We start from the raw sequence: 9,316 nt of genomic DNA on the forward strand, positions 1-9,316 counted from the left end.
AGATCACGTACTATTCTGGATTGAGTTTTTTCTTAATGGGGGAGTATAAGTTCGGTGATGGGCACATTGAATTTAAGAAATTTTGGAGTGAATAAGCAAACAAATAAACAAACAGTATGAAGCCGGCCGGCCGCCAGCGTCATTTTGGTTTAACATTTAGGATACCCGAGACACCGTTCGTTCAATACCATTGTAACCAATCAAGTCAAATTCTTCCAGTCGTACGGACTGCGTATAGTTTAATTACATGCATGTAGTACATAAGACAGACACTTAATTAAGTTAGCTGCTATCAATTTTTTTTAATCATCGGCTTGGAGCTACTACATTACTACTACTAGAGTACAATTATTTCTATCCTCTCCGAGATTAAAAAAAACGGAGGATATATATTTAATTGATTAAGCAGGAGGGTATGATTATTAATCGGATGAAAAATCACTGTCACCTTATCTAATTTTGACATGTTGTGTTGTGTTGAACAAACCATTGAGGAGTTGAGGTAGAATTGAAAGGTCCCAATCGGAAGAGTTTTATGGCGTGGTGAGGTGATGAACTTGTACATGGATAGATAGATAGGAGTATCATCACTTTGGAGTTGAGTAATGTGAAAAATTCAAAGTCAACGTACGTCCACGTCACCGCACATTAGATCGATAGCTCCAGCGAGATGGACACAGTCAGCTGGACTTGGACATCGATCAGCTCAGGTAACACATGGTACTCTTTCTGTTTATCGTCTTTTCAATTAATTCTGACTCAACATATATAATGTTTTATTGATTTTTAACTAACGTTTAACCGTTCGTCTGTATTATTGAAAAGAATTCAATTATCATTTTGTTTTTTCTTTGAATTGTTTTATTGATAAATAGGAGTACTATACTTTAAACATGACTTACAATATTTTTACTAATTTTTTTAAAAGATAAACGATTAAACCATCTGCCTAAAAATTAATGGTGCCATATATATTAAAAACAGAGAGAATAACTTGTGTATACCCCCACTGAGAAAATGGATGACGTATTTTTTTTCTTCGGCTTTATAACATGCTCGTAGAAATGTTCTAAGTCATTCAGGTATAAAATTGAGATATTAGCGAACTATTGTGGTGCTCACCCGAATTCAATTCATATGTTTGTAGTGATTTCGTCAACTTTAAAATATACCAGCACGGTCCTTAGAGATAAGATGTTTACATGTTTTTATATGGCAAGAATATATAGTGCAAACCATATATGTAGCAGAAACAGAAAACTTCAGTCGTTAGATAAAAAAATGGACGACTGAAATTTATCCTCGTCACCAAAAGTAAAAAAAAATTACTTATACAATGATAAATCTAAGAATAGTTTAAAAGTCTCGGTGACGCAAACAAATCTTAGGTATTTTTTTTCCAATATAATTTCTAGATTTTCACTGCATATGTAGTTGGCACATTTTTTTTATATGGGATGAGTGCACAGGTGCACAGAGCGACGTCGTCTGTACTATGATTTGAAAAAAAGAAGTTGAGGTACAGTACCACAGTTGTTGTTGTGTCGTTTTAGATAAACCTACGAATTGTATAAATTTGTGTGCATACGAATAAGAGTAGTCACTGTGATGCAAGCACAGTAGTAGTAGTCAGCAACTGTTCTTGGTGGGATACAGAGAAAGGCAGAGCTGAGGCAATCGTACATTGTAGTACTGCTCAATGCTCATGCGTGCAACTGTTCTTGGTTAGGAGTATTTTTCTAGACGAGTCCAGCAGCAGCAGGATGATATATACTCCATTGGTCCTAAAATATAATACTCCCTCCATCCCTAAATATTTGACACCATTAACTTTTTAAAATATATTTGTCCGTTCGTCTTATTCAAAAAATTTAAGCAATTATTAATTCTTTTTCTACCATTTAATTCATGGTTAAATATACTTTTATGTATACATATAGTTTTACATATTTCATAAAAGTTTTTGAATAAGACCAATGGTCAAACATGTTTAAAAAAGTCAACGGCGTCAAATATTTAGGGAAGTAGGTAGTAGTTTTTAGTCTTCAGGATTTGTCCTAAAATATAATAACTTTCGCACTAACATTCTCTTCACAACCAATCACAACCCTGCACTATTCACTTTTTCCATCTACCTCCACTACGCATCAATCACAACCTTTCACCACTCACTTATACCTATTTTCTTAATAACCGTGTCCAGCCCTAAAATTTTTTATATTCTGGGATGGATGGAGTACGTAAGCTAGCTTTTGGAGGGCTCCACCTGACTCACAGAGACGGCAGGTAGGTCATTCCTAGTGAAAGATTTTAATTTATAGTTTTAAAGAATACCACGTAATAAGGGAGAATTTACGGCTATTTTTTACATAAATACAAGTTATAGGACATCAGTATAAAATAATGAATAGAATTGAATTTTGCTTACCGATGGTACCTTGAAAGATAGAAGTTGATTTATTTTTAATATAAATTACGAAGGTTAAAAGTTGATGCGACGCGTGTGATGCGACGCGTGCAAAGGCGATGATGGATGGATGGATTCGTACGCGCACGCACACGCACAGAGCATCGGGATATGTACGATGCACACGGTTGGATTCTCGTTTGGGGTCCGTACCGTGTGGATGAGAATAAATGATGAGCTTAGCTTGTTCGGTGAAGTAGTACTCCCTCCGTTTCAAATTGATTTTTTTTAAGATTATTATTAAATGATCTACATATTTGTGTTCATTCATTAGGTCTATTCGTTATTTGTGCATTGGAGTAAATAGATATTGATGCATGCATCCATGCACACAAGTATTTATAACCCACATGCAATATCTTGATTTGCTATTGGCTAGGAGATAGTGGGGATGGTGCATGCATCTAGTTTGTTGCTAGAGTAAATATAGTATGAGAGAGTTATTAGTTTTTTTTGGTCTTGGTGTACATATGAAATATGTAGATCAATTTAGAATGGAGGGAGTAATATGATAGGTGATGCACCAATCTTTAAGGATTCCAGGCCCTATTTAATTTCGACACACGAATCCTATTCTTCATCGGGTACGTAATAACTAGGACAAGTAATAACTCTTGGTTTTCCAAACGGAGCCGTTTTTGCCCCGAGATCAAAGGCATGTCACATTTTTCATGCAATTTTTGACATAAATGATGTAGTCGTTATGTTTCAAAATAAAAAAAAGAGTAGGATCGTTGATTTTTCGACGTACATTCAATCACTCATTTTATTTAAAAAATAAAATAAAAAAAGAGTAAGTTGTACAGTAAACCAAGTCACAACTTATAATAATTATTACGTATTAATTTAAATAAGATAAATAGCTAAATGTATAAAACAAATCAATGATAACATTTGTTTTAAGAATAGAAGAGAGCATTCCTCAACTATATTTTAATTAAGACGGATTAATTAAGTACCGTATGTCTTCGTTTCAAACAATGCATGAGCTAAGAGATACATACACGAGTTTCAGAGAGGAGAAGAAGAGTAAATTTGTCTATTCCTGTCTATTAATTTGATCCCATCTAATTGGAAAAACCAGAGCTAGCACATGAACATTGATGTGGTCTCCAAGAAAAAGAGATGCTGGTACTAGTAGTACTGTTGCTTAATTTAGGGGGAGAAGACTACGTGGAAATCATCACACGTGTTCCTCGCAAACGCAGGAACATGATGGATCATCACTGTCAACCTTTGCTACCTCTTTGTATGCATAATTCTGCCCCCCTTTCCCCCAAAAAAGCCTCTCTTTTTAGGTTTGATATAAATGTTTGGAGCTCATGGGCCTAGCTCCTTCATGATTAGCTCATCACCAACCGCTCTCCCCATCTTCCTTCTTGCTCTCAACCTCCCAACTTACCTGTATATTGTTTCCTCCGGACAACGACCGGCGTTTACAATACCGCGTGGTTATCGTATGGTTATCACGGTTATTATATGCGGTAACTTTCTCGATTTTTTAAAATCACAATATATCACGTGGTTATCACGGACCAACGCGACCGATGTAATATTTTTTTAATATACGACACGGTTAAATTTTTTTAATTCATTGGATTATTTTTTCCTTAAGAATTTTATGTGAATAAATAAACATATAAAAAATACCATCCACTGTACTACCTTCGGTTTTAAATATAACAACATAGCACCGGATTTAATATAATCTATTATTATGAATCTAAACAAACCATTTATACATATTCATAGTATTAAATTATATCAAATTCTGTACTAGATTACTATATTTTAGGATGAAATAATTAAGTAGCACACTGCCATCATCTAGAATATAAAGATTTTTATGGTTAGACACTATTACTAACAAAGTAGATATAATTAAATGGAGAATGTTGTAATTGGATGAGAAGTGAAGGTGGATAAAGAAGTTGAGTGGTGGATAGTTATAATTAGTTGTGAAAAGAATATTATTAGAGAAGTTATATTTTGAAACAGATTCTATAGATTACAAGTCGAGAGAGAGAGAGTGAGAGAGTGATGGTATATTTATTTTAAAATTATTAAGATAAAATAGGGTGAATATATGGGCGGTGTAGGTGATCATGACACGTGTAGGTAGAAATGTGTGTGTGCGTTTTGTGTCTGTATGCACATGTGAGGCATTGTCAAGCGACACATGTGGCGCCTCCTAGCAAGGTGGATGCATGATCCAAAGTTATCCACCGATCCTATTGCGTCACCAAGCCGTGTGATCCTCCTTGTGGCCTTTTGAGATGGACAAGGACAGGGGCATTTGCTGTGCTTATCTGGTGACCCAAGCGGTGGATGCTTAGTGAATTGGGATATGTACTTTGGTTTCGATTATGTTTTGTTCCTTGGAATGTGAATCAAACAACGACTCTATCTAAGGGCTTCTTTGGTAGTTTCTAGCTGCTACAGCTTCTTTCAGAATCAAAAGCTCTTCCAAACAGTCCAGCTTTTGATTCAGATTCTGAGAAGCTACGGTTGTAAAATCTAGAAAATGAACTATAAGCCAGAAATTGGACAACCCAGCTTTTCCAGATTCTCAGAAGCTGACTACCAATCAACTGCTTTTCAGAATTTTAAGCTCCCTCAAATAGACCATAAGAGCGCTTCTAGCGGCTACAGTTTCTTTCAGAATCTCTACCTTTTTTTTTTCTAAACATCACAGATTCTCACACGGATTCTAAGCAGTTATTGTTATAAAATCTAGAAAATAAATCATAGAAATTAGAAGTTGTTTTCTTTTAGTTTTTTCACATTCTCACCAGTTGATTACTCTTCAGCTGCTTCTCAGAATATCGATATATTCTTAACTGAGCCTATGAATGGATAATAATATGGATGGCATTTCATTGGGGGAGAGCAGAACAAGAGAAAGAAAAGAACCCTAGCTCATGGCCGGCCTTAATGCGCTCAGCATCCAATATATCCATCCATCCATCCATGGTTGCCCTGCTTGCTTTAATTCTTCTTTCTTTATTTATTTCATTCTGGCCAATTGTTGTGATGATTGAGTTCCTTGCAAGGGATTTGATTATGAAAGGCCAATGACGTTAATTGTTCCACATGCTGAAAGAATCCCCCCAAATTGCATCTATGCATGCTGATGTTGTTGTGCCTTGTGATGCGAGAGGATAATTTCATTTCCTTCTGTTGTGCACTGATTAGCTTTAATTTTTTTTTGCCTCTTTACCACTGATAGTGATGTCCATTGTGTGAGGCATTAGCATCATTTACTTTAAGCTATGTATTGATTGCTTCTAGATGATGGTTAGTAAATACATTGAACTTTTGGTTGTAGCTAGCTAGCTAGCTAACCAGTGAAGATATTATATGAAAAAAAAGAGAACCATAAATAAATTAAACTATATAAAGGTGGTATATATATTTATATCCGGACACGTATCTCATATTTCCATTAGTATATGTGGAAATTTGAATGACCATTTGTTTATATATATATATATATATATATATATATATATATATATATCAAGGTCTCATTAATGAGAAAGAGAATATAGTTAACGTGTGTTTCTAGGCATAGAGGAAAGTATCATTAATTCTTTTTTTTTTGCATGTGTATATTATAAATATTATGTGAATATTAATTGTGAAAGAGTAAAGAGCTAGCTAGCTAGCTTTATATGAAATGGAGGGAGAGTAGTATAAAAAATCCTCTAAATTCTACAGCAACTTATAATATGAGAGTACTTATTGACTACACAGTGGTCTTATAGTTTGGAGTATATATGCCTCTTTTAATGTTTTGAACTTTATTCCCCTCTAAACTAGACTAACTGAATTAATTAATGTATCCCCAACAGCACGCATTGATCTCTCTGGTCATTTCTTTTAATTTAATTACATAGTGGAGATGTTTTGGGCCCCTTTTCTTTCTGTAGGGCCCATATTTGTTGGGTGCATGCATATATGTTGGAACCAAGGTTTGAGGAGGAAGAAACAAATTCAATGCATGGCTTGGCTTAACTAGTTTATGTCTTTGCCCAATATGAGGTTCTGCTGTAAATTTTTGTTCCCAATTTACCATCTTTTGAAAACCATCCCATCTTATACCTTGTACTAAGAACCACATAATACTGGAGTACTTTAATTATCTTTGATTGCAGGGAGTGTATTGTACAATTAATTGCTCCAAGCTAGTTGTGGTTTTTACTCTGAAAATCTACTGTATCTAGCTGGATAGATGCAACCTCCTCCTACATGGAGTAGCTAGCAATGCTCACAAAGCAATTGTTTGAAAAAAAAATATTTAACCTAAATGTACTGATCATATATATACACACATGTATTAATATACTAGTACTAGTTTGCAGCTAGGTAGCATTTGCTTTTGTCTTGATGGTGTTCAATCTGATTTAAAAACATGCTCATATTGGTCGCGTTGATGGAATCCATTCGATTGCCAGCATTAACAAGACGTCAAGAGAGAGGTTGGGTTAAGTACGTGTCTTAATGTCCAAGTGATAGCGATGTGGGAGCATTACTTTTAAGCAGGCCACTCCTCACCAGATATGACACGTGTGCTGCTTAATCATAATTTGCATTGCTCTTCCACTGCAAATTACAATTAAGAATGTTCCCTCGAGTACCTAACTTGCAAATAAACTACTAGTATATAGCTTTGCTAGTGCAAAGAATTCTTGTTTTTTTTCGCCCCCCAAGTTAGGCTAATTGTAATTACTTTCATGGCATGCTTGATGTGATGTCGAAATGATATAATTATATAGTTGTGAAAGTAACATGAGGCGACACTAAAAGGCAAGGAAGAAGTCTAGTTTCAATTAATCCTCTCCCTAGCAAGCTTCCTCGTCCAATTCGTAACTGACAAATCATATCATTTCTACTTTTCATATATATATATATAGCTGGATAAGATTAGAGGAAGTACGTAGTACTCCACACAACTCAACTCATGAACTCAACCTGGTGCTAATCCTAATCCTCGAGGAACACATATAAAATAAAGATGAAATTAGAGACGCAATTAGAGTGACAACATCGAGCACTATTAGGACAGAGAGGAAAAGTGATGGTCATGGCATCTAACAAAGCAAAGTAGCCGGGGTCTGTGGAATTAGTTGCACAACTTGTGTATATAATATTTATGTAATGACCTGTACTTTTGCTGCTACGTTTACTTATTACAGGAGTCATATCCTGTTTACACTTGCTAAATTTTGCCACACAGAAACATAATTTCCCCATGAACAAAATTAATGGATCTCTGATTGGTGAATCAATTAATGGACATATGTACTTGGACCTTTTTAGCTGAAAGCTGTCTAATCAAAAGCAAGCAAAGCATCTCTTATTGGCATGCATAATTAAGATCATAGAGTTTAAATCTATCCCCACCTGAATTTAATCCGGTGGTGGCTACAGTTACTGAAGTCAATTAGCATAGTGCACAAGGAGTAGCTAATTAGTTCCAGAGTAAAATAAATATGATATTATACTCTATCCACCTCTCATTGCTCCCCTGCTCCTAAAATGGATGAAATCCAAGAGAAGTCTGAACTGAAGTCAAGCATGCACAGGGTCATGCAGTGGTGATAACAATAATAAGAAAGAGATGGAGATGCAGAGATGGAGATGGAGACAGAGAAAAGTTTGGTTATAGCAGCTGGAGAGAGATGAGGGATGAGATGAGGGGGCCCTCCACCCACCTCATTGCATTGCATTGCTAGCTCACCCTTGCAATTGGCCTTTTTATCATGCATGTGTGGTGAACAGAGACAAGCCACCTAAAGATGAGGGAGGATGGTTGGACCATTTAGGTCAGGAAGCATTCAGCATTTCTGAATTTTCACCAGCTATCCTCTCTCTCTCTCTCTCTCTCTCTCTCTCTCTCTTCCCAGAGAGTGATACAAAAAGCCAGAGAGTGATACAAAAGATAAACATCTAGTAGCTAATAGTACACAAGAACAAAGAGAAAAAAAATTAATCATATGCACAAATGTGTGTGTATATGTGCATATAGATATATGTCTGCACTAGTGTCTCAGCACTGGACTCCAAAGGTTGCAATGATAGGAAAGGACCAAACAAGCTCAACCCTACTCCAAAGATATCTCACTACTGCCTTTCCCCTTGATTGGCCTACATGCTTCTGTTTAGCCTTGGATCAACTCACCCCCTCTCTCTCTCTCTCTCACTTTCTATCCTCTTCAACCTTGCAAATGAAATGTGTGGCAAATGGCACTAGCTACCCATGGGGGCCTCCTCAAGCTGATATTTAGGCAGCAGCAGCAGTGTAGTGCACCTACTCAAGCAGATGCATCAGTTTGCATATGCAACTCTTGCTGGTTTGGACCTAAAAGGAGGGAGCTAGCAATGGTTGCTGCTTGACCTGCATTTTTATTTCTGCAGTTCCAACCATATGCAGTGCACCTCATAATTAGCACTGGTTAGAGAAGGAGACCTTTTCCATCTGCCTGCAGTCTCTCTGCATATGCATGACACATATGTCCACCATTTTGATCAAGTGAGTAGGTTATTGAATTTTCAGATGTTACACAAGACAAAAATGTCAGCAGGGACAGCTAGGTTGGTTGGTTAGGTTATGATGGTGATTAGGCATAGAGTTTGGCAACTGTCATATGGTGACATGCATGCATATGCACCCCTCCTGGTGACTGGTTCAGTTACTTTGGGCTAAAGAACTCTCCTTGGATCAGATAACTACTACTACTACTACTACTACTAATTAAGTAGGCTGTCAACCATAAATCTATTAAGAACAAGCAGCAAATACATGTTTGGTTTTGGTTTGCTCGAGAGAGAGATAGATCATATATA

The sequence above is a fragment of the Oryza glaberrima genome, chromosome 1, assembly GCF_000147395.1.
Source record: "Oryza glaberrima chromosome 1, OglaRS2, whole genome shotgun sequence".
In the NCBI taxonomy this organism is placed as follows: Eukaryota; Viridiplantae; Streptophyta; class Magnoliopsida; order Poales; family Poaceae; genus Oryza; species Oryza glaberrima.